We start from the raw sequence: 27,730 nt of genomic DNA, 5'->3' as shown, positions 1-27,730 counted from the left end.
TTCTACTTCCTGGAGCATTACTGGGGATGCTTGGGTCGCAGGTTTGAGGGAGCAGGGCTCTGCAAAGATGCTACACCTCTATAGCTACAAGGGACAGATACAAGGGGCCTAGGCAGCAGGTCTGAGAGGGTTCAGTCCACGTAACGGGTGAAATTTTGTCCCCTCTCCCAAATTCATTTCTTTAATTTAAGCACCTCAGAGTGTGACCTTGGCGGGAGATAAGGTCTTTACAGAGGTAATCAAGTTAAAATGCAGCCATCAGCGCAGACTTTCATCCAATACAACTGGTGTCCTTCTAGAAAGGGGAAATTTGGAGGCAGACACACATGTGGGGAGCATGTCGTATGAGGATGAAAGCAGAGGTCAGGGTAGTGAACCAAAAGATCACCAGAAACAGCGTGAGAAACTCTGAGAGACGCATGGAACATGGTCCAAAGAAGGAGCCAGCCCTGCGGGTACCTGGATCTTGGTCTTCCAGCGCCCAGAGCTGGGAGGTAACCCATCTCGGTGATTTAAGCCACCTAGTCTGTGGTAGTTTTGTTACAGCAGCCCCAGCAGACTGATGCAGTCGGCATCGCACCAATGAAATGACCAGCGCTTGGGAACAATAAACATTTGTTGGGTGAATACATGAATGCACGGAGAATCTATTTTGAATGAATGAATGACCTCTCGCGTGCTCTCTCCAGGAATACTCCCTCGGTCGTCAGCTGCACAGGTCACACCGTACCGGAGAACAAAAGAGGGAAGAGAGCAGTTCAAGAGCAGGAGGAGGAAGCCACCAGCAACAACCTGCAGTTCCAGAAATTCTCCCCAGGTTGCAGGTGCCCAGGTCTTGGCCGGGCCTGCGCGGTTGGGGGAAATTCACCAGGGAGGGGTGAAAAACGACCATTTACTATTATTCGTTATTAGAGTTAAGAACTTATTCATGTCTAGAGATGACTTAGTTTTTAAAAAAAATCAGCAAAATAGCTTAAAATATGTTTAGAAGGTTTGAGGACCTGGGGTAACCTCTGGTGTGTATTTTCTGAGCAGTTTTCCACTTCATTGTGGAGGACATCTGAGTTTCTGGGAAAATAGAATCCATATGTCTCTGGCCCATTTATCCTGCAAACCCCAGGAAAACTTGCTTTGTAAGCAGCACGTGAGGGAGAAGAAATGCCGGAGAGCTGTCAGTCCATTCTCTTCCAACGAGCTGCATTTCCTTTCGCCAGCTTCACTCGCGATGTCCTTGGATTCTGTCCTAACCTGTTTCTCAACCGGCCAGTGCAGTTCACCAGTGACTTTTCCGGTGGTTTCTGTCTCGGAGCACAGACGCCTGCCAGTCCCCGGACACGCCTGGAATGAGGCTCCCACGGGCTGCACAGCCCCAGACCCTGACCATGCTGCCATTGCCTTACCCCCCTCACTCCCTCTCTTCATGGAAGGTGGTAGGTCATTTCTTTTAGAGTTTGGGGTATATAAAAAAAAATCATGTAAAACACAGACACCTAAGAGTTGGACAAGGTAAGGACTTGCTTGGTATTATTAGGAACAAAATGTTGGTCCCGTGCAGGTCAGAATAGGAGAGTTTCATAATAAATGCGTATGTGTCTCCTGTTCAGAGAAGCGTGACGCTGCTCTGTTTTAGGAAAATTCCAGAATGTATGAGCCATGTGGGACTGAGCCCCTTCTGTTCGATGCTGCTTACAACTGGCCTCTTTACTTTAGGATTTGTTTTACTTAGTTGTTTATTGTTGTATGTAGATAGGTAACTTCATAAACTGAAAAAGCACATTATTCTTAAACAGCAAAAAAAAAAAAAAAAAGTTAAAGGAGAATTTTGCCCTTGAAAACATTTTGGTAGAAGATATGAGAGGGAGAGAAACAGTTAATACTTGGGACAGGAAATCTATCAGTTTTGGGAAAAGAACTTGAAGACATAAATTGCAGAGCTGGCTGACAGCTACGTCTCTGGGCTGTCAGTCGCTTACAGACAAGTTACGTCACATCCCTTAAAGAGGCAACGAGCGCTTCCATCTTAGATCATCTCAGTCTTAACTCCTACATCATTTAATCACCTGAACCACAGGTTCCCCAACTGAGAAGTGAAATCACAGTAAATAAGCACTCTCTGTTCTCATTCGTAAAGGGGAAGAACAGTTTAAGTTAGTGCATTTTTTTGTTCTTTTTTTTCATTGTGACAAGTGCCCTCCTTAATCCCCATCACCTATTTCCCCCATCCCCCACCCACCTCCCCTCTGCTCACCAGCAGTTTGTTCTCTAGAGTTAAGAGTCTGTTTCTTAACTTAAGAGTCTGCTTCTTATTTGTTTTGTTTCTTAAATGCCACATATGAGTGAAATCCTATGATATTTGTCTTTCTCTGACTGATTTATTTCACTTAGCATTATATCCTGTAGATCCATCCACGTTGTTGCAAATGGCAAGATTTTGTTCTTTTTTATGGCTGAATAATATTCCATTGTGTATATACACCACATCTTCTTGATCCATTCATCTATTGATAGACATTTAGATGGCTTCCATAGTTTGGCTATTATAAATAATGCTACAATAAATATAGGGGTGCATATATCCTTTTGAATTAGTGCTTTTGTGTTTTCTGGTAAATACCCAGTGGTGAAATTACTGGATTGTAGGGTAATTCTATTTTTAACTTTTTTAAAAATTTTATTATGTTATGTTAGTCACCATACAATACATCATTAGTTTTTGATGTGGTGATCCACGATCCATTGTTTTCGTATAACACCCAGTGCTCCATGCAGTACGTGCCCTCCTTCATACCCATCACCAGGCTAACCCATCCCCCCACCCCCTCCCCTCTAGAACCCTCAGTTTGTTTCTCAGAGTCCACAGTCTCTCATGGTTCGTCTCTCCCTCCAATTTCCCCCCTCATTTTCCCTTCCTTCTCCTAATGACCTCCCTGCTATTCCTTATGTTCCACAAATAAGTGAAACCATATGATAATTGACTTTCTCTGCTTGACTTAGTTCACTTAGCATAATCTCCTCCAGTCCCATCCATGTTGATGTAAAAGTTGGGTATTCATCCTTTCTGATGGCTGAGTCATATTCCATTGTAGATATGGACCACATCTTCTTTATCTGTTCATCTGTTGAAGGGCATCTCGGCTCTTTCCACAGTTTGGCTATTGTGGACATTGCTGCTATGAACACTGGGGTGCATATGGCCCTTCTTTTCACTACATCTGTGTCTTTGGGGTAAATACCCAGAAGTGCAATTGCTGGGTCATAGGGTAGCTCTATTTTTAAATTTTTGAGGAACCTCCACGCTGTTTTCCAAAGTGGCTGTACCAACTTGCATTCCCACCAGCAGTGTAAGAGGGTTCCCCTTTCTCCACAACCTCTCCAACATTTGTTGTTTCTTTCTCTGTCCATTTTTGCCATTCTAACTGGTGTAAGGTGGTATCTCAATGTGGTTTTGATTTGAATTTCCCTGATGGCTAATGATGATGAACATTTTTTTATGTGTCTGTTAGCCATTTGTATGTATTCTTCAGAGAAGTGTCTTTTCATATCTTCTGCCCATTTTTTGACTTGATTATTTTTTTTTTGGGTGTTGAGTTTGAGAAGTTCTTTATAGATCTTGGATACCAGCCCTTTCTCTGTAGTGTCGTTTGAAAATACCTTCTCCCATTCTGTGGGTTGTCTCTTTGTTTTGTTGACTGTTTCCTTTGCTGTGCAGAAGCTTTTTATCTTGAGGAAGTCCCAAAAATTCATTTTTGCTTTTGTTTCACTAGCTTTTGGAGATGTATCTTGAAAGAAGTTGCTGTGGGTGATGTCAAAGAGGTTACTGCCTATGTTCTCCTCTAGGATTTTAATGGATTCCTGTCTCACATTGAGGTCTTTCAACCATTTTGAGTTTATCTTTATGTATGGTGTTGGAGAATGGTCGAGTTTCATTCTTCTGCATGTGGCTGTCCAATTTTCCCAGCACCATTTATTGAAGAGACTGTCTTTTTTCCGTTGCATGTTTCTTCCTGCTTTGTCAAAGATTCTTTGACCATAGAGTTGAGGGTCCATATCTGGGTTCTCTATTCTGTTCCATTGGTCTATATGTCTGTTTTTGTGCCAGTACCATGCTGTCTTGGTGATCACAGCTTTGTAATATAGCTTGAAACCAGGCAACATGATGCCCCCAGCTTTGTTTTTCTTTTTCAACATTTCCTTGGCGATTCGGGGTCTTTTCTGATTCCATACAAATTTTAGGATTGTTTGTTCTAGCACTTTGAAAAATGTCATTGGAATTTTGATCAGGATGGCATTGAAGGTATAGATCGCTCTGGGTAGCATAGACATTTTAACAATGTTTATTCTTCCGATCCATGAGCATGGAATATTTTTCCATCTTTTTGTGTCTTCTTCAATTTCTTTCGGGACTGTTACATAGTTCCTAGGGTATAGATCCTTTACCTCTTTGGTTAGGTTTATTCCGAGGTATCTTATGGTTTTTGGTGCTCTTGAAAATGGAATCGTTTCTCTAATTTCTCTTTCTACGGTTGTGTTGTTAGTGTCAAAGAAAGCAACTGATTTCTGTGCATTGATTTTGTATTCTGCCACATTACTGAATTGCTGTATGAGTTCTAGTAACTTGGGGGTGGAGTCTTTTGGGTTTTCCACATAAAGTATCATGTCGTCTGCGAAAAGAGAGAGTTTGACCTCTTCTTTGCCAATTTGAATACATTTTATTTCTTTTTGTTGTCTGATTGCTGTCACTAGGACTTCTAGTACTATGTTGAACAATAGTGGCGAGAGTGAGCATCCTTGATGTGTTCCTGATCTTAAGGGAAAGGCTCTCAGCTTTTCCCCATTGAGGATGATATTCGCCGTGGTTTTTTTCATAGATGGATTTTATGAACTTGAGGAATGTTCCTTCTATCCCTATACTCTGAAGAGTTTTAATCAGGAAAGGATGTTGTATTTTTGAGCATTTTCTCAAATGCTTTTTCTGCATCAATTGAGAGGACCATATGGTTCTTCTCCCTCCTCTTATTAATGTGTTCTATCACATTGATTGATTTGCGAATGTTGAACCACACTTGCATCCCAGGGATAAATCCCACTTGGTCGTGGTGGATGATCCTTTTAATGTATTGTTGGATCCTATTAGCTAGGATTTTGTTGAGGATTTTGGAATCCATATTCATCAGGGATATCGGTCTGCAATTCTGCTTTTTGATGAGGTCTTTGCCTGGTTTGGGGATTAAAGTAATGCTGGCCTCATAGAATGAGTTTGGAAGTTTTCCTTCTGTTTCTATTTTTTGAAACAGCTTCAGTAGAATAGGTATTATTTCTTCTTTGAATGTTTGGTAGAATTCCCCAGGGAATCCATCAGGCCCCAGACTCTTGTTTTTTGGGAGGTTTTTGATCACTGCTTCAATCTCGTTGCTGGTTATTGGCCTATTCAGGTTGTCAATTTCTTCCTGTTTCAGTCTTGGCAGCTTATAGGTTTCGAGGAAGGCCTCCATTTCATCCAGATTGCTCAATTTATTGGCATATAGTTGTTGATAATAATTTCTTTTTTTTTTTAAAGATTTTTATTTATTCTTTTGAGACACAGAGATATAGAGAGAGAAAGCATGAACAGGGAGAGAGGCAGAGGGAGAAGCAGGCTCCTTGCTGAGCCAGGAGCCGGATGTGGGGCTCGATCCCATGAGCCTGGGATCATGACCTGACCCAAAGGCAGACGCTTAACCATCTGAACCACCCAGGTGCCCCGATAATAATTTCTAATAATTGTTTCTATTTCCTTGGTGTTAGTTGTGATCTCTCCCCTTTCATTCATAATTTTATTAATTTGTGTCCTTTCTCTTTTCTTTTGGATAAGTCTGGCCAGTGGTTTATCAATCTTATTAATTCTTTCAAAGAACCAACTTCTAGTTTCATTGATCTGATCTACTGTTTCTGGTTTCTAATTCATTGATTTTTGCTCTAATTTTAATTATTTCTCTTCTAATGCGTGGCTTAGGCATCGTTTGTTGCTTTTTCTCTAGTTCTTTAAGGTGCAGAGTTAGTTGGTGAATTTGGGATTTTTCTATTTTTTTGAGTGAGGCTTGGATGGCTATGCATTTCCCCCTTAGGACCGCCTTTGCAGTATCCCATAGGTTTTGGACTGATGTGTTTTCATTCTCATTGATTTCCATGAATTGTTTAAGTTCTTCTTTGATTTCCTGGTTGACCCAAACATTCTTGAACAGAGTGGTCTTTAGCTTCCAGTGTTTGACTTTCTTCCAAATTTTTTCTTGTGATTGAGTTTTAAAGCATTATGGTCTGAGAATATGCAAGGAATAATCTCAATCTTTTGGTATCGGTTGAGACCTGACTTGTGACCCAGTATGTCATCTATTCTGGAGAAAGTTCCGTGTGCGCTCAAGAAGAATGAGTATTCTGTTGTTTTGGGGTGGAATGTTTTGTATATATCTATGAGGTCCATCTGGTCCAGTGTGTCATTCAAAGCTCTTGTTCCTTTGTTGATTTTCTGCTTAGATGATCTGTCTATTGCTGAGAGTGGAATATCGAGGTCTCTTACAATTAAAGTATTGTTATCAAAATGACTCTTTATCTTGGTTAACAGTTGGCTTATGTAGATGGCTGCTCCCATGTTGGGGGCATAGATATTTACAATTGTTAGATCTTGTTGTTGGATAGACCCTTTAAGAATGATATAGTGCCCTTCTGTGTCTCTAACTACAGTCTTTAATTTAAAATCTAATTTGTCTGATGTAAGAATTGCTACCCCAGCTTTCTTTTGAGGTCCTCTGGCATGGAAGATGGATCTCCATCCCTTCACTTTCAGTCTGGATGTATCTTTAGGTTCAAAATGAGTCTCTTGTGGGCAGCATAAGGATGGGTCCTGTCTTTTTATCCAATCTGCAACCCTGTGCCGTTTTATGGGAGCATTTAGGCCATTCACGTTGAGAATGATTATTGAACAATATGAATTAATTGTCATCATGTTGCCTGTGAAGACCTTGTTTTTATAGATTGTCCCTGTAAATTTCTGTTGTATTTCACTCTTGGGCTCTTTCTCCTTTTACAGAACCCCCCTTAATATTTCTTGCAGGGCCGGCTTAGTGGTCACATATTCTTTTAGTTTCTGCCGGTCGTGGAAGCTCTGCATCTCTCCATCCATTCTAAATGACAGCCTTGCTGGATAAAGTATTCTTGGCTGCATGTTCTTCTCATTTAGTACCCTGAATATGTCTTGCCAGGCCTTTCTGGCTTGCCAGGTCTCTGTGGATAGGTCTGACGTTATTCTGATGTTCCTCCCTCTGTACGTAAGGAATCTCTTCCCCTAACTGCCCTTAGGATGGTTTCCTTGGTTCTAAGATTTAAAAATTTTACTATTACATGCCGGGGTGTTGGCCTGTTTTCTTTGATCTTGGGAGGGGTCCTCGCTGCCTCTAGGATGTGAATGTTTGTTTCATTCCCCAGGTTAGGGAAGTTCTCAGCTACAATTTGCTCAAATACATCCTCTAGTCCTCTCTCTCCACTCCCTCCGGGATTCCAATAATTCTGACATTGGAATGCTTCATGGTGTCACTTATTTCTCTGATTCTATTTTCATGGATTCTGAGTTGTTTTTCCCTGGCCTCCTCTTTTCCCTTTTTATCTATTATATTGTCTTCCAGGTCGCTTATTTGTTCTTCTGCCTCACTTACCCTAGCTGTTAGATTATCTAGATTGGATTGGATCTCATTGATAGCATTTTTAAGTTCTGCCAATTCAGCTTTCATTTCTGCCCTGAGAGACTCTATGTTGCCATTAATCGATTTCTCCATTCTAGCTATTGTCTTCACAATTGCTAGCCTGAATTCCATCTCCGACATCGTGGTTATATCTGCATCCATTTGTAAATCTGTGGCATAAGTCGTAAACTCTGAGTCTTTTCTATTTTGGGGGTTCCTCTTCCTAGTCATTCTGTTGATGGGTTGTTGAGGGAATGTATAGAGTCCAAATTATTGACCAGAGCCCAAGCAAGATGCATGTGTTTTCTAGGGACCTTAGGGTTGCTGACCTCTTGTTTTTCCAGCCTGTTTTCTGGGGGAGGGGCCTGCTGCGCTGTTACTCAGGCAACCCTGTTTGGGCAGAGTTGCCCTGCCCTCCTGTGGCAGGGGGATGGGCTCCGCGAGAATCAGTTTTTGGGGCTTTTGTTCTCTGGTGGCTTTCCCTGGCAGCTTTCTGCATCTCTTCCACGAGTCAGAGCAGAAGAGATGGTTTCCAACCCTCTGCCTCAGAGCAGAGAGATGGCAGTCTGTCCTTCAGTGAGCTCTCCACACCACACTGTCTCTGTTTCTGTCTGTGTTGCTATAAACTGCAGCGTCCTGGGTTGTGCGTCCCTCCGCAGCACCCCCAGTCCTGCCTCCAGGTCGGGGCACGTCTCTGCCCTTTGTGCTTCTAAAACCACCAGCCGCTCCCAGTTCGCACGCGCGACCCCACCCCTCTGGGTTTCCGCCCCGGGGGCTGCCCTAAAGTCCCTGCCCTGCCACTACCGGTCTGCGAGTCTGTGCCCCGTCCCCAGCAAGCGAGGCTGTCACTCACCAGTGGTGCAGGATCCCCACGGCCAGGCTCCCTCCTGCTGCCGTTTATCCTCCAATATCTGCCCGAGGAATCACGGCTCCCCACTTCGTACCTTGAAACCAACCGCCTGTGATATTCTGTTTGTAGAGATCCAGATCTGCTTACATCTCAGGCTGGTTTCGTGGGTGCTCGGAGTGGTCTGGTAGATACCCAGCTCAATTCTGGGGACCAGTTGAAATAGGGTCCCCTACTCCTCCGCCATCTTTCCTTCCCCTATTTTTTTTAACTTTTTGAGGAAACTCCATATTGTTTTCCACAGTGGCTGCACCAGTTTTCATTCCCACCAATAATGCAAAAGGGTTCCTTTTTCTCCACGTTCTTGCCAATACCTGTTGTTCCTTGTGTTTTTTTATTTAACCATTCTGACAGGTGTGATGTGGTATCTCATTGTGGTTTTGATTTGCATTTCCTTGATGATGAGTAATGATGAACATCTTTCCATGTGTCTGTTGGCCATCCACATGTCTTCTTTGGTGAAATGTCTGTTCATATCCTCTGCCAATTTTTATATTGGATTATTTGTTTTTTGGGTATTGAGTTGTATCAGTTCTTTACATATTTTGGATACTAACCCTTTATCACATATGTCATTTGCAAATATCTTTTCCCATTCTGTAGGTTGTCTTCTAGTTTTGTTGATTGTTTCCTTCGCTGTGCAGAAACTTTTTATGTTGACATAGTCCCAACAGTTTATTTTCGCTTTTGTTTCCCTTGCTTCAGGAGACATATCTAGAAAACTGTTGCTATGGCCAAAGTCAGAGAGATTACCGCCTGTGCTCTCTTTAAGATTTTTATGGTTTCAGGACCCCCATTTAAGTCTTTAATCCATTTTGAATTTATTTTTGTGTATGGCAAAAGAAAGTGCTCCATTTTCTTTTGCATGTGGCTGTTCAGTTTTCCCAACACCATTTGTTGAAGAGCGTGTCCTTTTCCCATTGTATACTTATTCCTCCTTTATTGAAGATTAATTGACCATAAAATTGTGGATTTATTTCTGGATTTTCTATTCTATTCCACTGATGTGTATATTTTTAACCAGACACCATACTGTTTAATTACTACCTCTTTGTAACATAACTTGAAATCTGGAATTGTGATACCTCCAGTTGTGTTTTTCTTTTTCAAGTTTGCTTTGGCTATTCAAGGTCTTTTGTGGTTCCATACAAGTTTTAAGATTGTTTGTTCTTGTTCTGTGAAAAATACTGTTGGTATTTTGATAGAGATTGCATTAAATGTGTAGACTGCTTTGGGTAGTATAGACATTTTAACAGTATTTGTTCTTCCAATCCAGGAGCATGGAATGTCTTTCTATTTCTTTGCATCATCTTGAATTTCTTTCATCAGTGTTTCATAGTTTGTAGAGTACAGGTCTTTCACCTCTTTGGTTAAGTTTATGCCTAGATATTTTATTGTTTTGGTGCAATTGTAAATGGGATTTTTTTCTTTCTTTTCTTTTCTTTTTTTACAGTTTGATTTCAACTTTTATTAATGGCAATTATAGTATTGGAAATCCATGCTTAACTGTAATTGCAGATTTCTCAATGGGGCAAAACATCACAAGTATCCTGAACCTCTTTTTACTTTTTTATTTTATTAAAATTTTTTTTAATTTAAATTCAATGTAGTTGACATATTGTGTATTATTAGTTTCAGAGGTAGAATTTAGTGATTCATCAGTTGCATGTAACACCCAGTGCTCATTACATCAGATGCCCTCCTTAATACCTATCACCCAGTTACCCGATCCCCCCACCCACCTCCTCTCCAGCAACCCTCAGTTTGTTTCCTAGAGTTAAGAGTCCTTATGGTTTGCCTCTGTCTCTGTTTTTATCTATTTCTTTCATAAGTGTTCTATAGTTTTACACACACACACACACACACACACACACACACATATATATATAATTGTATTATTATCAATTCTTTTATATTTGTTATTTACTGTTTTATGTATTTGGGTGCTCCCATGTTGGGCACATAAATATTAATAGTAAACAAACCCTCTCTGTTCTGATTCATGGAAGAGAAGAACAATTTGAGTTAGTAAAAGTGCTGAAATGCATTTTTTTAAAAGATTTTATTTATGTATTTGACAGAGAGAGAGCACAAGCAGGGGAAGCAGCATAGGCGGAGGGAGAAGCAGGCTCCACGCTGAGCAAAGAGCCTGATGTGGGATTCAATCCCAGGACCCTGGGATCATGACCTGAGCCGAAGGCAGACGCTTAACCGACTGAGCCACCCAGGCATCCCTGAAATGCATTTTTTTTTAACTGCACATACCTAATGTTGAATTAATTCACATTCCTCATTTCACGATGCATTTTTATAATTTGTCCTTGGGAAATTCCTTCAATTCTTTTCTTTCCTTCTTTCCATTTTTCTTTCTTTCTTCTTACCTTTTATCTCCCTTCAGTACCAGCACCCATTCTAGTATGTTTAATATGTATTTTGTATGTATGAGTGCTTGCAAATGAATAATGTGCTCTTGTACAGATACATTCTACTTTTTGCATACTGCACTGTGTTCTAGATCTTATGATTCCCAAGCTCAACATTTAGTCATCAGCTGTGGCAGCAGTGGATGTGAAGAGCTCCTTCAACATTCCAGTCCATAATGATCTGCTGCCATGAATTCACTTAGTCAATGAATGTTTCTACCTTCTAGGCATGGCCTTAGCTACCTAGAATGTGTCAGAAAGCAAAAAGATAAAGATTCTTCCTACTTTTAGAGTTTACAATCTGGGGGAGAAAGACAGAAATTAAACAAGAAGGTCATAAATAAGTAAATTACATAGCATGTTAGAAGGTGATCACTGTGATATGGAATAAGAAGGAGGCCAGGGTTAGCAAGATTAGCCTTGTGGGGAGAGGAGAGGCAACAATTTAAATAGTTTGTCAAGGTAGTCATTTGAGCAGAGGCTTGAAGGAGACAAGGGGGTGATCATGCAGATACCTGGGGGGAGAGAGATTCAGGAAGAAAAAACAGCCATTGCAAAGCCCTAAGGCTAATACATGCCTGACATGTTCAAGGTACAGCAAGCAGGCCAAAGGGACTGGAGCAGAGTGAGCAAGGGAGAGGGCAGTAGGAAATGAGGACAGATCATGCAAGGCCTTGGAGGGCATTTCAAGGACTTAGATTTTTATTTTAGGTACAGAACTTTTGGTGACGTTTGAGCAAAGAAGTGCCATGATCTGATTGAAGTCTTAAAAAGATCACCTTGGATGACACATTGAGAAAAGACTGTATGCAAAGCAAGGGCAAAAGCCGGGATTCTGGTTAGAAGACTTTTGTAATAACATAAGGGAGAGCTGATAGATAGATGAGAGCAGAGTGGAGACAGTAAAGATGGTGAGAGGTGGTCAGATTTGGGGCAAATTTTAAACTTAAAACTGATACAATGCCTCAAAATTCTGCTTCTACTTAGGGTGTAGAAAACCACCAGAGTACATTGTTCCCATGCTAACAATGAGAAAAATCCAGATAATCCATAAAATTATAACTTTTCTTAAGCTCATCAGAGAGCTGAGGCCTCAAGGCAACCAAAGAAATGGAGCTCAAAAAAAGTGACAAGATTCTCCCAGAAGAAATTAGACACACAGGCTGTTTTGCTTTTGGCGAGGCCCAGAGAGAAGAGGTCGCTGCCAGAGAAGTAAGAAGAAACAAGCTAAAATTTTAGCAAATTCCTAAAGACCTAGTATGTGCTGATGTACCAGTGTAGTTCAACTGCAAGCTACAGACACAACGGGGGTTCTTACTCTCAAGCTCTTCTCCTTGGGCCTCTCACAGATGTTCACAAAGATTAAGGGTAGGGCGAGAGACCAGAGAGAGCACCCCTCAGTGGCCCAGGTGTGTAGGACATGTTGAGATGTCATTAGAGAACAGGCAAAAATCACTGCCCACCTTTCTGTCATACGATGCAAAGTCTTAGGCTACTGGAGAAAATGCAGTACAAACATCTTACCCCCAGAGCTCCTGGGAGACAGGTAGAAAGAAAATCCCTCTGACTTTGGATAGGGGGTATAAAAGTCTCCTTCCTGCCTGCCCTGCAGCGCCCCCACCCCACAGAAGGAACCAGGCAAAAATCCATTTATTCTGGAGGAAGGATAGAGGCAAAAACCATCTGCCCTGGAGGAGGAGCAAGAAAACCTCTTGGCACCCAGATCTTGCACCAATACAAAGCAGAGTTCTGCTTGTGCAGCAACAGGGACAGAAACAGGTCTCCTGCCCGACCAGTCACACCATTTCTGGCCACGTGGGGTGGGGGGAGGTAGAAGAGCAGGAAACCAAAAGGCCCCACCTCTAAGGTTAAGTGCACAGTCCCTGCCTATAACTGAGGCTGGATCAGGAGAACTGAGAAGCCCCTCCTGTTCCCCAATCAGGAGCCTAGCACCAAGCAACAAGCACCAATAGTTTACTGTGGGAGGAGGAACAAGAACAGGGAAGGAGAGCCCTTGGTGGTGTCGGCATTCAGGGACAGCTGAAATCTGAGGGTGGAGCAGAAACACAGACACAATTACTCTAGAATTCAAGGCCCTCCACTAAGCAAAATGTAGACAGTGTACCATCAGAGGAATGTGAAGTCTGTAGTGCACTGAAGGTAATGAGAGCAGTATTGAAACTAAACCTAGCTCAGCTACTGAGTACATTGACTCAGTTCCCCCACACTACTGGCCAGACAGAAGAGGCATGTGCATTTCTGGGAGTGAATGTCATTTACCTCAGTCTCTACTGTTCTTCAGTCACAATGCCTGCTAGTCTCTGAAAAATAACGAGACACAAAAAAGCAAGGGGGAAAAAAAGAGACCCATTGTTTTTTTAAAATTATGTTTTGCCAGTTTTATTGAGATATAATTGACATATAACATTGTATAAATATAAAGGATACAACATAATGATTTGATAATGTATAGATTATGAAATGACTACCACATAGTTTAGTTAACATCTATCCTTCACAAATTTTTTTTCTTCTGATGAGAACTTTTAAGATTTACCCTCTTAGCAACTTCCAAATATAAAGACAGTATTGTTAACTATAATCACCATTCTGTACATCATATCCTCAGAACTTATTAGTCTTATAACTGCAAGTTTATACTTTTTGACCATCTTCACCTACTTCTCCCACTCCTTTACCCCCAGCCTCTGGCAACCAATCTGTTCTCTATTTCCATAAGACCCACTGTGGAGAGATAAAGGAATCAACAGAACCAGCTCAGAGATGCTGAAATACCACAAAGTACCTTTAACATGGTTATGATTATGATTAATATGTTAAAGACACTAATGAAAAACCTGGACTGTGTGCATAAACAGATGGGAATTGACCATTCACAGGCAAGGTGGAATGGAATTAGGATGATCCTTTGAACAGTTTCAGGTCATTCCTTGTGATTGGTGGCAGGGAGTTGAGAAGGGTGTCTATATTCTGTAAGCATGAATAGCCCTTCCTGTAAACTGAAAAATATCAAGGTTATGCTAGCAAGAAAGAATGAGGAAATGATTATGATGTAGGCAATCAGCAGCAACAGTGCAAAGGGACTTACAGGGCCATAAAAATCACTACTCTTTACAGGTATTGATACCTAAGACCTAAGGAAAACTCTTTTCTTCTCACAAGCTTCAAGGGGTCTGTGTGTGTGTGTGTGCGTGCGCGCATGTGTGCATGTGTAGATTAGGGTTACGTAAATAGGGATGGTCACAGTGATACCAAAGCCACATCACTTCTTTTCCAGGACTGAATCACACCTCATCGTATAGCAGATAGGCCTTAACACTCCAGGAAGAAACAGCAGTGGAGGAAAAAAGCCAAAAAGGAAATAAAGGCAAGCAGAAACCCTGGATGGGAAAAGGGTCAGGATAAATAGCTGGGAGGAAAAACAAATGGACTGAAAATACAGTCACAATGAAGAAAAGGAAAAAAGACAACAGAATTAAAACCAACTTCAGTATTGTCGTAAGCTGTGTCAGTTAGGATTCCATCACTGCAAACAACTGAAAACTTGCTGCGGTGGCTTAGACAAGGAGTTGTTTGTTTTTTCGCACATAACACGAAATCTGGAAGTTGACAGATGCTTGCAGAGGTTCAGCCGCTCAGTAATGTTAGGGCTGACATCTTCACCATTGCAAGATAGTTGCCACAACTCCAGCCATCGCATCTCAGTTTCAGGCAGAAAGAAGATGGACGATGGTGGGGTAATGCCAGCTGTCTCTGTGTTGGAATTCTAGAAACACCTCTCCTCCTCAGTGTACTTATGTCTTTGGCCAGCTAGTCACAGGGTCACCTCCAGCAGCCAGGGGATGCGGGAAAGCAAGTTTTGTCTGGGTCTATTTCCTCTGCAAACAAAATCCAGGTTCTGTTAGCAAGGAAGAAAAGAATATGTGATATTATACAGACAACATCAATCAATATCTCTCTATGAGTATTCACTGAGACAGTGTACGCAAAAGAAGCTAATATGACATCTGGCACATAATAGATGCTCAATAACTGTATTTTTTTTTTTTTAAGCTGGAGAAAGGGAACTTTTTTGAGATGGAAGGATAGGAGCTGGCCTGTTATTTCAGAGGTCAGGTTCCCACACTACAAGATTGACAAATTGAGAGTTTATACTTGACTTCATGAATCCTTAACATACTCGGCAAAGACATTGCCATCCATTTTAAGAGCAGTATTAACAATTTTAAGAGTGCTGTTATCAACAGTGGTGGCGGCGCGGGGGGGGGGTGGTTGGGGAGGCTGTCCTTCTATCCTTAGCGGGTGGGATGGTTATTGTAAACTGAGAGGAAAGAAACCAGGCCAGATACAGAGAAATAGCAAATGTAGCAGGAAATAAGTAAATGCAGAGGTAGCCTCAATTCTGAAGAGGACTTTTGAGAGGTAGAAGACAGAGAGCATACGGAGTCTGTAAGTGTATTGTATATACACACATGTGCACTGTATAAATAGTTCACAGGCCGTCAAGGCAGTCTTCAGAATCATGATATAGGAGAGGTTTCCATACATCAAAACAAATGATCTCAACATATCCCTTCTATCTGCTTTGCAAAGTTATTTCAAGAATATTAACTTTGTTGCTTTTAAGAAATTGTAAGGGATAAGTTTTAAAGTCTGAATGCACAGTCTAATCAAAGAGAGGAACTGATTTAAGCTCTGAGCTCTTTAAAAATAATAACCAACCAGTATAATAAATTTAAGTTCACTGTAAACCATTTCCATAATAATAAATTCTTGTTCTGACATTTCTGATGGCAACCATTGGCAGAATATAATTTTCATCTCTCTGCTTCATCTGTGCTTTTATTTCTCTGCTTTGTCCCCCTGCACCTTCTTTGAAGGGACATGAGACTACTACAAGTAAGAAGTACCACGGACACAATGAGTACCTGTCCTTTCCCTGAATCCCCAATGCCACTCTTTTTGTATCTAATGGAAAATGGCAGAGCAGGGTAGCTACAAAGAAGTACCAGAGCATCTCTGTAGGGATAGCAGTTTGCAGAACATACATTTAGTGGAGATCATCTTGGTGCAAATAATTGTTTTCAATCAATATTCAGTTAAGGGGGCTCTTGGGCGGCTCAGTTGGTTAAGTGTCCAACTCTTGATTTCAGCTCAGGTCATGATCTCAGGGTCACGAGAGTGAGCCCAAGCTCAACAGGGAGTCTGCTTGAGATTCTCTCCCTCTCCCTCTGCCCCTGCTCATTCTCTCTCTCTCTCTCAAATAAATAATCTTTTAAAAAATATTCAGTTAGAGATTTTAATCAGGTTGTGAGACAAAAGAATACATTTGAGAATGATTTTCTTCACTATGAATGACTTATTAACTGACATTACCATACAGTTAAGTTAGACATTATAACTAATTACAAACATACAACATGGGAGTGTTTCTCTTGGACTATTAATCCTTCTTTACCTAAGAGGGTTGCTAGATTAGTTTGGGAACAAACTTTAATGCTTTAATAAAGACCCCAAAATTACAGTGATTTCATAGAAGTTTGTGCTCTCTCATACAGAAGATCAGGAAGGTGATCCAGGGCTGGCATGGCAACTTTGCAACCACCATGAACCTGGCTCCTTCAAATCTTATTGTTCTGTCACCCTCAACACGTGACTTTTGTCTCACGACCTGTATTAGTCTGCTAGGGCTGCCATCACAAAATATCACAGACTGGGGGACTTAAACAACAGAAATTGATTTTCTCACAGTTTTAGAAGCTGAAAGTCCAAGATTAAGGTGCCAGCAATGTTGGTTTCTGGTGAGGACCCTCTTCCTGAGGTGCAGATAACTGCCTTCTCACTGTGTCCTCACATAAACGTTTCTCGGTGTATGCCCGCCCTTGGTGTCTCTTCTTATAAGGAAGGACACCAGTCCTGTTGGATTAGGGCCCCACCCTATGACCTCACCTAACCTTAATTGCCTCCTTAAAGACCCTATCTTCAAATACAGTCACGCTGGGAATTAAGGCTTCAACATATGAATTTGAGGAGGACAGAATTCAGTCCATAACATGACCCAAGATAGCTGCTCTAGTTCACACCTTAATATCCATATTCCAGCCAAAGGGTGGAGGAAAAAAAAGGGAGGGCACAATTCTTCCCTTTAAGATGTGGTGCGAAATCTGTACACATCACTTCCGCTTAAATTCCGCTGGCCAGATCCTGGTCCCATGGCCACACCTAACTGAAAAGCAGGCTGGGAAATCAATTCTTTCATGGAACTTCCATGTGCCTGGCTTAGATTTCTATTCTGAAGGGGAGAATAGATGTTAGGAGACAACTAGCAGTCTCAGCCACTGTTGGAAATGTCCCGTTGCCTAGTATAATCATATAAGTATCTCCATTTGGGTGTGCCTTCTCTCTCCAACCACTTCCCTTTTGTAGCTCTCGGTTTCCCCTCCAGAGAATTTATTGCCCTCAGTGCAATCGGGGAGCCTAGTGCACCCTTATAGCTGAAGCCCTCTTTATGGCATCCACTGGAGACTTGGATGCATTGTTATATCAAAAGACCCCTTTCCCTTCAGGGACAAGGAGATAAAATGGGAGGGGGGAGGGGGGAGGGGTGACCCAACTAGTCATGTGAGGGCAATTAAAGGAAAATGCAGGGTCAAGGAATAGAACTTCAATGGGAACATGAGAGCCCTTTCTCTGCTGGTGGGAGTGATAATGCTTTGTCTTATTTTTAAATATCTCTAGTAAGAGCAGACCTCTTGTGGGGGAGAGGACATTTAGAGCCATTTGACTTCCTACATTAATTTGCGCTGAGCAACAAATGGATCTTGCCTCCTGCTTCATGTCTTTTGAAAGTGGAATATCTCCTTCCGTTAGCATTTTTAATCTGGTTCCTCCAAAATTGTGCAATTTCCTGCAATTTCTCCTATGGTGATCTAGCCAAGTTTTGTTTGGGGGACTCTCCCCTGTTGCTTGAAGTTTTCCCAAAAACCTTCCATTAGTCTCTTACTCTTCCACACCCTTACGGGAACACTTCGTTCTGGCACTCGCGGGAGAACAGCTTTTAAAAAGTGCATCTTGTTACCTCGGCCCCATTTCAATCAACAAGTGTTTGCTGAGCGCTGTCTTTGCCTCAGTGCCGGTCTAGATCCTGTAGAGTATATACAGACCTGACTACAAAGCCTGGAAATCACCTTACAGATAACCGCTCGTTTTCCAAATGAGGAAACCGAGGTCCGGATAATGAACAACTTGCCCCCAGGGTCATGAGGCTGTTTGGAAGAATAACCTACCAAATCTTCCCATTTCCTCTTCTCATTAGAATTTATGCTTTGACTGGGAAGATGAAGGGAAGCATATGGACTAATATGGCGCCGCCTCTGAGGCACGCATCGCGTGTTCAGAATGTTATGCAAATTGTATCATCCCTCAAAGGACTTAGTAACATTATTCTGTGGGAATTCCGCCAAAAACATCTTAAATAAATAATTAAATTGTGCACAACAGCTCCTCCCACCCCAGGGCCCTATATGGATGAGCTAATCATCCAAATTCTGGACCTATAAAGCTAAGGGTCAGATCCTGGAACATGAGGCCGCTGCTACTTTGCAGGGACTCTTGGAGAACAATCAGCCAGCTATCTAGGGCTCTCTCTTCCTGTTGGCCTTATTTAAACTTCTCCAAGTAGCTCATTTTATCTTCCCAACAGTGTTGTGAGGTAGATACCACTGTCCCTATTTGACAGTTGAAAACATCTAGGCTTAAAGAGGACAACCCAGGGCAGGAATCTGGCCTCATTGTCAAAAGATTGTGATGGAATTATGCTTTACTGATGCCTCTTCCTGTCCTCAAAGTACTAGACTAAGTCATGCTCCCTTCTTTGTAGAGCTTTCCAAAGCAGAATGGTATAAGTGTGGGAGGCAGGGGCATTCAGGTGGATAAGGTGAACTTGGTGGAGAGTGCTGGCCCTCACAGCTGATCTCTCTGTGCAGCATGGAGGCCTATGCTCCTTCCTGTACAAGAAGAAGAGCTCTTTAGGGTTGAGGCAGGACAAGGCACTGAACCTCCAGAATGGAGCTGGTTCCTCTGGGAGCAAGCAGGGGCTAGGAAAGACTGTGGGGATTGTATGCGGAGGGGGGGAAGGGAGAGGCAGATCAGAGATGGTGCTCAGGGCCAGGTGCCCACCTAGATGGCTGTTTGGCCTGATATGGGATTTCAGGGGAAATGCAACATTTTGTACCATCTTCTGATTGCTTTCCTGATGGAAATGGGTTTTGCCATCACAGCCTTCCAGAACCTGCTAGCCTTAGAATGGAGTAATATATTTGTGTATATTTGCAGGGGAAAATGTCTGAAATAATACCAAAACATTTACTAGTTGTGATCTTTGAGTGGAAGGGTCAGGTGATTTTTATTTCTTCTTTCTACTTTCTGTATTTTAAAAAATAACTAAAATTAGTTTTTAATCAGAAAAAAATGAGATTTTTTTTTCATTTTTCACTGTCATTTGGGAAACAAAGAAACTAGCACATGTATCCACTAACTCCAAATATGATTGCAGCCTCAAGAATGCTTGGAAATTTCAAAATGACCCAATGTGCAAAATAGTATCCTCTGGCTACACAAACAAGTTGCGAAGACATAGAAGAAAATAAGATGCATACCCAGTTTTGAATGGGAGAGTGCATCTGTGTTATACCAGTCACAGATCATACGCTTTCTGGTTCCAAGAACAGGCTGTGTGATATCACATGTCTCCATGAAGCATCACCTCAACCTTTCCAGCTCTTTTCTCACTGCCTTTTAGGGCAAAGGTTGCTGTTTACAACTTATTACGATTACCCAGGATCTAGTATGAGAAGCTTACAAAGCAAATAGGGAAATTGAGTGAAGTTTTTCTAAACTGGAATCCAAGAAGAAAAATGATGACTATTCCACAGTGAATACCAGGAAGCAGACAAGAATCAAAATGCCCCCCTGAGTATTTTAGAGTGAGGCCAATTAAATGTTGGCCTGGGGTACTGAGGGAGGCTGGGGATTTCCTTCTTTGGAGGCCTCTTAGCAATTGATATGTGAACATCTAACAAGATTTCTGTATGTGATTGTCCTCATAAAGGGAACTCCATTGAGTTCCCAATCTATGATTATGGAGAATTCCTATTTTACTTTATTCCGAAAGGGAAACAGCAGCTGGTGAACAACCCAATTCTCCCTCTCTATTCTCGCTTCCAATGAGTGTGGCAGTTCTAAAATTTATCACCTGTATCTAAAGGTTATAGTTTTCAGAGCCTGAGTTATCAATGGATCAGTGTTGGATCACTGAAAAGGAGCCCAGGGAGAGGGAGCAGGGAGACATGAGTCAGATTCCTTCCGTTTTGGGGAACTGGATCTTCTTTGGAGAAAGATTACTTTCTGTAGACCCGTGCTGTCTGATATGGTAGCCACCAGCCATATGTGGCTATGTAAATTTCAGTTAATTAAATTAGGTATGGAAGTCTCCAGAGAATACATGGACACAAACAGGGAGTCCTGAGCACAGGACCATCTGCTACCTTTCATCTTTCTGAGATGTTCGAGAATGGGAACGGATGTATTAGTCACCTCAAGAACGTGTGGCAGTGGATTTTCTTTTAAAATAGTTTATTTTCTGTTCATGCGCACAGAAAAAAGTTCAGAAGGATGCATACCAAGTGACTAACAGTGAACCTAAGCCAGGAGCGGAGGGGACTCTCCCTCTACCAGCGAGGCAGAAGGCCCACAGGCAGGAGGGGAAGGCAGAGGTGGTAAGGAAAGACCAAGAGGCTTTCACTTGTCCCTTTATCCACTTCTGGGTTGTTGAGATTTTTTTCTTTGCTGAGGATGCTTTAATTTTTAATGTGAGAAACCTAATAAAGAGACTTAAAAATCAATAAGCCAGCAAAAAAAACAAAAACAAAAACAAAAACAAAACATATGGATCCCAAATTCTAGCCAATCTCATATTTCTTCTCTAAGAACAAAGATTGTAAAGAATAATAAACAAATGTTTGGGAGGAAATGTTATCCACTTTCACCTGCCATATGTTTGGCCTGGTTCAAAGTGGCTGGCGTGGCACTGTTTACCCACAATGTTTGTGTGACTTTGGTTGGCCTATGTCCTGAGCTCTGCTCTTCTAAAATTAGTACAAGGCTAGCTGGGAACTTTCCCTTTGGTCATCCTCAAATGCTGGATGGGCAGAGATTTGAGTTCTTTGCTTTGTCTGGTGAACTTGCCTGCATTCAAAGACTAACTCTTGACTTTATTTAGAAGTCACAATCACTGAGATGCTGATTTTTTTTTTTTAATCACCGTGGTCAATAGACATTGCAATGGTCTACATTTTTTTTTTTTATTTAAAGGAAATACATGGTGTCATTAAGCTCAGAAAAAATGTTTTGAAATGTTTTCTCAACTATGTGTCGACTTCCATTTGCATTTAGCTTTGGATGAATTATAATGTTCCATACACATTAGCTGGGAAACTTGGATTTATTTATCGGTAAAAAGACTTTGATGGTAGAGAATGGATAGATAGATAGATAGATAGATAGATAGAGGGTATGCCTATATTATATGTATAAAACATGCTATATACATAAGGAGGGAAGAAAGGGGGAGGTTGCTGGGGAAGGTGGAAAGAGCCTCAGATAGCAGGATTATAGTGGAAAACCTGTGAAAGAAGAGAAGCAGAGAAGGAGGATGGGTAGGAAGAGCTTTATCCTGCAGTGCAGCTTTGAGAACATCTCTGCCAAGTCAATGGGGAATCTTCGCACGAAGACAACCCCTCAGAAGAGCCCACAATGGGCTGGAATAACTCAGCTCTATTACCCCCGCCCCCCGCACCTGCTGCACTCAGTCATCAGGAGGGAGCAGCCCCAGGGAGCGTGGCCAAGGTGTGACTGCCTCAGTGGCTCTGATGTGACAGCAGGAGGCTGTCAGTCAGTGATGCTCCCCATGGCAGCTTCTCTTGAGGGAGATCTGGGTGGTGCATTGTATTAGTCTGCTAGGGCCGCTGTAACAAATACCACAGCCTGGTTGGCTTACACAACAGAAATTTATTTCCTACTGGTTCTGGAGGCTAGAAGTTCAAGATCAAGGTGTCGGCAGGCTTGGTTTTCTCTGAGTCATGAAGGTAGGATCCATTGCAGGCCTTTTTCCTTGGTATAATGGCCTTCTTGTCCAATTTCTCACATTTGTCTTTCTTCTGTATGTGTCTGTGTCCACATTTCCCCTTTTAATAAGGACACTGGTCTTATTGGATTAGAGCCCATATTGGATAATGACCTCATTTTAACTTGGTTGCCTCTGTAAAGATCCTGTCTCCAAACATGCAGGTACTGAAGGTTAAGACTTCAACATGTGAATTTGGGAGAGGAAACAATGTAGTCCGTGACATGCCCTCTATGGCCACCACAGTCCATCCCTTACGCCACAGAGCTGGACTCTTCCATACTAGTTCAGGGAACAGCTCCTCCGTGGTTCTCACTGGCCTCTCTTCCTGAGGAGAAACTGAGAAGTGGGAAGTTAGCAGGACTAACTACAGCTCATTTGTCTGTAGTGAGTTTCAGGGCAGCCACAGGTACGCCTCCTCGCCCTCCACCGCTATCCTTTCCAAACTTCCCCCTTCCCCACTGCCAACAACAATCCCCTCAGCAGGTGTTGGTGGCTTACCTGGCAGGGTGAAATTGGCCCCTACTATTTTGCACTCAGTGAGGTTACTGTGTAGGGCAGTATAATCTGAAGCAAAAACTTTTTGTTCCCCACCAAAACTGCTTTCAAAAAGATTTCATTTCCTTGAATTATATCCTTTCTTGGAACGTCAGAGAATGAGGATCTCGTTTTCCAGTGAAGACATGCGGAAGTCAGAGACTTTTGAATTTTCCAACTTTCAAAGTATAGAGAGATGACGATTTCTCGGTGAATGATTATAAACATTTTTGAAAACTAGTCATGGTAAACGCGCAGGGCAGAATATAAGGTTTTGGGTCCACAGTGGGGTCCAAGTGGGGAGCACTTCCAATTCATATTTCTAATTCTCCCTTATTTCAACAATTAGTACTAGGCCTTCACACAGCCAGTGAAGTTGGAGAGCACTTTTTAAAACCAGGGTTTCCATTACTTCAAAGATGAATTAGCTTTTGTATTTTTCTTTTAATATGAGTCATTTAAAAAGGATGAAACTTGTTATTAATAACCTTCTTAAAGGTTATTAAAAACTGTGTTTGCTAAAAGAGTAGACTCAAGCAGGAGTTTGATTATTATATATGGAACTAGTGCTCTGGATTCTTCTTTTAGGATTTCTCAATCCTGTTTAAAATACAATTTCAACACACTCAGGTTACAATTAATTAAATTCTCTGAGAGGCAGTGTAACATAGTAATGCTTTAGTTGCATTGCTTTCAGCTACAAGTAACAGAATACTTCCATTAAAAGTGGTTTTAAGCAAAGAAGAATTTAGTAATCTCGCAAAATGAGAATTTGAGAGGTAGGCAGACAAGGCCAGGGTTGGATCAACAGACCAACAGCATCATCAAGTATACAGGCTCTTTTCATCTCTCTACTTTGCCATCTTCAAGGGTGTCAGCTTCAGTACAAAAAGGCTGCTACATTTATACTGCACATTTAGGCAATACATTTATGGGAAACAGATTTACACCCCACAAAATCTGGGACAGAGGTGGTGGGGGGAGAGAGGTTACTTTCCATACATCTTCTTTTATTAGGGGGGAAATTCTTCCCCAGAAGTCTCCCAGCTGACTTTTCCTAAGGTCCCATTGGCCAATATTCGGTAATGTGTTCTAGCTGCAAGGGAAGCTGGGAAGGGAACACATCTCCAGCTTCTTCCAGGAAGGAGGAATGGTAGGAATAGGCAGTTAACAGGTCTACCATGCAGAAGTTGACATGTCAGAGCTTCTGGAATCAAACTGATTAGAATGCCATCTTCTCTACTTATTGCTACCATAAACTTGAATAAGTTACTTACTTACTCAGTGCCTTAGTTTCTTCCTCTTCTACGTGAATTAAATTCAACAATATATGTAAATCCCTTTTAATAGTATCGGTCATATGCTCTATGTTAAGCATCATTAATTGTGCAGCTAGAATCACAGAGAATCTCCTGTGAAATGGGAATGAATTGTGAAATTGAATGAACCTGGGGTTCATCCAAAAGCTATGTCCAAAAATTTGACTGACAAGTTGGATTTAAGTTGCATGAATGTTAAACTTTTATAGGACTCTAATCACTATTGTTATCTTTAGTACTTAATAGATTTAATGCCTGTTATTGTCATAATTTTTTTAAAAGCCTTTAGTTGGCAGCCTTCTGTATTTAATTTATTTCCAAAAAAGCTTTCAGAGATAGAAAAAGTATCTTTGGGCCCTGTGGGAGGAGCCAGCTGCTGCCAAGAGTCCATCTACTTCTCTCTAAAATACCTTTGGAATTTTCACATTGTGTTCCTTGGTCTGTTCTCAGTACAGCTTGAGAGAAAGTACGAGTTCCACATAGTCATGTACCTAACCTCAGCTCTGTTTCTCAATCCCCTGGCTTTGAACTTAAGCAACTTTAGAAAGAGAGCATAAACTAGCTATCAGGACTTTCCTTTAAAATTTGACACACTGTTAGTGGGATGGAAATTGGCACAGCCATTCTGAAGTACAATGTGGCCCATCAAATATTTAAGCACATAATTCCCTTGACCCAGCAATTCCCTTTCCATGAATATAAGCAATAAATAAAGTTCATAAAGCATTGTAGGCATTTGCAAAAATGTCAACAACCTGAATGTCCACTAATAGTATGTTAAATCATGATGGCATTTCTATATCATGAAATTTCCCTAACTGGAACAGTTTTTAAAACATGAGGAAGGTCTGTACCTACTTAGATGAATGGATGTCTATAATATATTCTTGAGTTCACAAACGAGAAAATATAGACTTGTTTATCCTATCGTATCAGTTTCCTACTGCTGTGTAACAAATCATCCCAAAAGCTTTAGTGCCTTCAAACAACACTCATTTATTTATTCATGATTAGGTTTGGCAATTTGGGCTGGGCTCCACTGGGACAGCTTGCCTTTGTTATATGTCATTTTGGCGGGGCTCATACATCTGAGGCTGAAACAAGGGTGCCGGGGCCAGCCGGGTGCTGTCCCCTCATCCTCAAGGAGGGCTAGTACAAGCTGTTCACACAGCAATGGCATTCCAAGAGGGTGACAGCCAAAAAGGCAAATCGTGCAGCTTTGGCTCAGGATCCCCACAAGCTCATTTCTCTCAATTTCCATTTGTCGAAACAGATTGTGATGCTAGATGAGAATCAAGGAGTGGGGGGATGGACTCCGCCTCTTAATGGGAGTTGCTGGCTCACAAACATCCTCCAAAATGCCCTCCCCCATCGTGTTCACTTCCTGGGGTTCATGCCTGTGTATAGTCCATTTTGAGCCTGGGCTGCACTCCAGTGTGTGCTGGTGTATGACTTCTGAGGCTAGGTTGTAACCGGCATGGCGTCTTCTTCCCTGTCTCCTGGACTGCTCCCTGTGGGGAAAGTGTGGTGCCATTCCCTGAGGAAATCCAAGCAGCCTGTGGAGAGGCCCTCATGAAGAGGGACCGAGGCCTCCTGCCAAGAGCTGGCATCAATATGTCACTGGGGGAGCAAGCGACCTTGAGAGCAGACTCTCCAGCCCCAGACAAATCTTCAAGTGACTGCAGCCCCAACCAATCTCTGGCTGCAACCTCATGACAGCCCTCAAGCCCCCCAGAACCCAGAACCACTCAGTTAAGCCGTTCCCTCTTTCCTGATCCATAGAAACTGAGAAGAAATGATTCATGTTATTTTAAGCCACTAAGTTTTAGTGATTTGTTATGTAACATTAGATAATGAATAAGAGATGCAAATAATTTATGACCTGAATGTACACACACACACACACACACACACACACACACACCGATCTATGTCTATGTCTATATATCATTTGATTACTCCTTGAGACTGGGAATAAGGGTGCCGTGTGTGTGTGTGTGCGCGCGCGCGTGCATGCGCGCATGCACACGCGCGCTGTTGATGATGAGAGCGAAAGGGCAGGCGGACTTAGCACTTTTTACTCGAGGCCCTGTTTTCTTTGTAGTTGTTTGAGTTTTTTTCACACAGAATGTTGACTTCTGTAATTTTTTAATCAAAAAAGAATTTATCTTGGTATTTCAAAGCATTTTTATGTGCACATGTATAATGAGCAACTAGGGTGAAGAAGGAGGCACCAATCCATTTGAGAGCATTCAGAAGCCATCTGGCATGATTGCTCTGGACACTTAAGGTCTGGTTACTGCACAACATGACCCCAGACACGAGCACGGGCTTGGTGTACCGAGATGAATGCTTTCTGACAAAGTAGAGCAGGGAGACTCCAGTAATAAAGCAACTGCAGTGAGATTTCAGCATCCGTGTTCCTTTTAAATGAGATTTTCCCAAAAAGACAACATCCAACCTAGTCAGTGGAATGCAATTAGTACGTACAGATGGATCTATTTTAGAACACTGAGAATCTGTTTGAAAAAACAAACACAAAATGGGGTCCAGCTGTCTGGACCAGTTTAGAGAACTCTACATTTAAAAACAAATGCTCCTATAGGTTTTCTAATTGCTTTTTCATTTGCAGTGTGGTTTTAAAACTCAAACACCCCAATCAATTAGTAAGTGCACCCAACCGGGCCTTTTCAAAATATGGACTCTAAAGGCTTTTGTCCCCTGAAAATAGAGGTAAGTGTCACCGAATCCTGGGATTTTTCCCAAAGTCTGAGATAACTCTGCAAATTTCTTCCTGGATTGTAAGAAATCGGAGTGCACCTCACATTGTTATTTCTACTCATAATATTTATTATTGCTATTTTCATTTATTCATTAAGTGTCGACAGGATCCTCAGGGCTGGAAACAAAATCCTCGAGGAGACTGGAGTCTGTGCCTAACCATGACAGTTTGGTTCTCTTCTTCCTGACAGTCCTAGATTGTATAATATTTAGTCTCATGGCATTTCAGAGCCCTGAAAGAGATAGTTTCACCTCAAAGGGAAATATCTCTAATTTCAAAAAAAGCATCAAATGAAGAAATATATATGTAAAGATGACATCTTCCTAATCCCTGGGGATCATAAGCAGATTGCTCAGAATATTTGCAATATTCAAATATTTCTAATATTTGTTATTTAGGGGAAGAGTCTGAACTTATGTGTTTTCCCTACTCTGATTAAAAACTCAGACACTGCAAATGAAATTTTATTTTTCTTGATGTAACAACTCATTTTGTTTATCCTGACTGCTTTTAGGCCAACCTCTATCCCCAGTTCCCCTTCAAGACCGTAATCTGGGGGCGCCTGGGTGGCTCAGTCGTTAAGCATCTGCCTTCGGCTCAGGTCATGATCCCAGGGCCCTAGGATCGAGCCCCGTATCGGGCTCTCTGCTCAGCAGAAAGCCTGCTTCTCCCTCTCCAACTCCGCCTGCTTGTGTTCCCTCTCTTGCTGTGTCTCTCTCTATCAAATGAATAAATAAAATCTTAAAAAAAAAAAAAAAAGACAGTAATCTGGGGCATCTAATGTGTATAAGTGTGAAAAGACAGCCTTTCCCAGAGATTGCAAACAGCTTTTGTGGGAAGCAGTTGA

The 27,730-nt window shown here is 41.8% G+C and overlaps 1 protein-coding gene across 2 annotated transcripts in view; it reads left to right on the top strand.

Moving 5' to 3' along the window:
- Nucleotides 1–1,311: 1,311 nt before the first annotated feature.
- The window catches only part of LNX1 (ligand of numb-protein X 1), a 204,718-nt gene continuing 178,299 nt past the window's right edge, over nucleotides 1,312–27,730 (top strand). Inside the window, exon 1 of one of the 2 annotated variants that reach the window (XM_073891663.1) lies at nucleotides 1,312–1,430. The gene's annotated coding sequence lies outside the window, so the exon portion shown is untranslated. The remainder of the gene's footprint in view (nucleotides 1,431–27,730) is intronic. The other variant, XM_073891666.1, reaches the window with a different exon arrangement.

This window comes from Callorhinus ursinus, unplaced genomic scaffold, assembly GCF_003265705.2.
Source record: "Callorhinus ursinus isolate GAN/ISIS: 27379988/994484 unplaced genomic scaffold, GSC_fseal_2.0 scaffold4, whole genome shotgun sequence".
Classification (NCBI taxonomy): Eukaryota; Metazoa; Chordata; class Mammalia; order Carnivora; family Otariidae; genus Callorhinus; species Callorhinus ursinus.
This window is presented reverse-complemented; position numbering and strand designations above follow the sequence as displayed.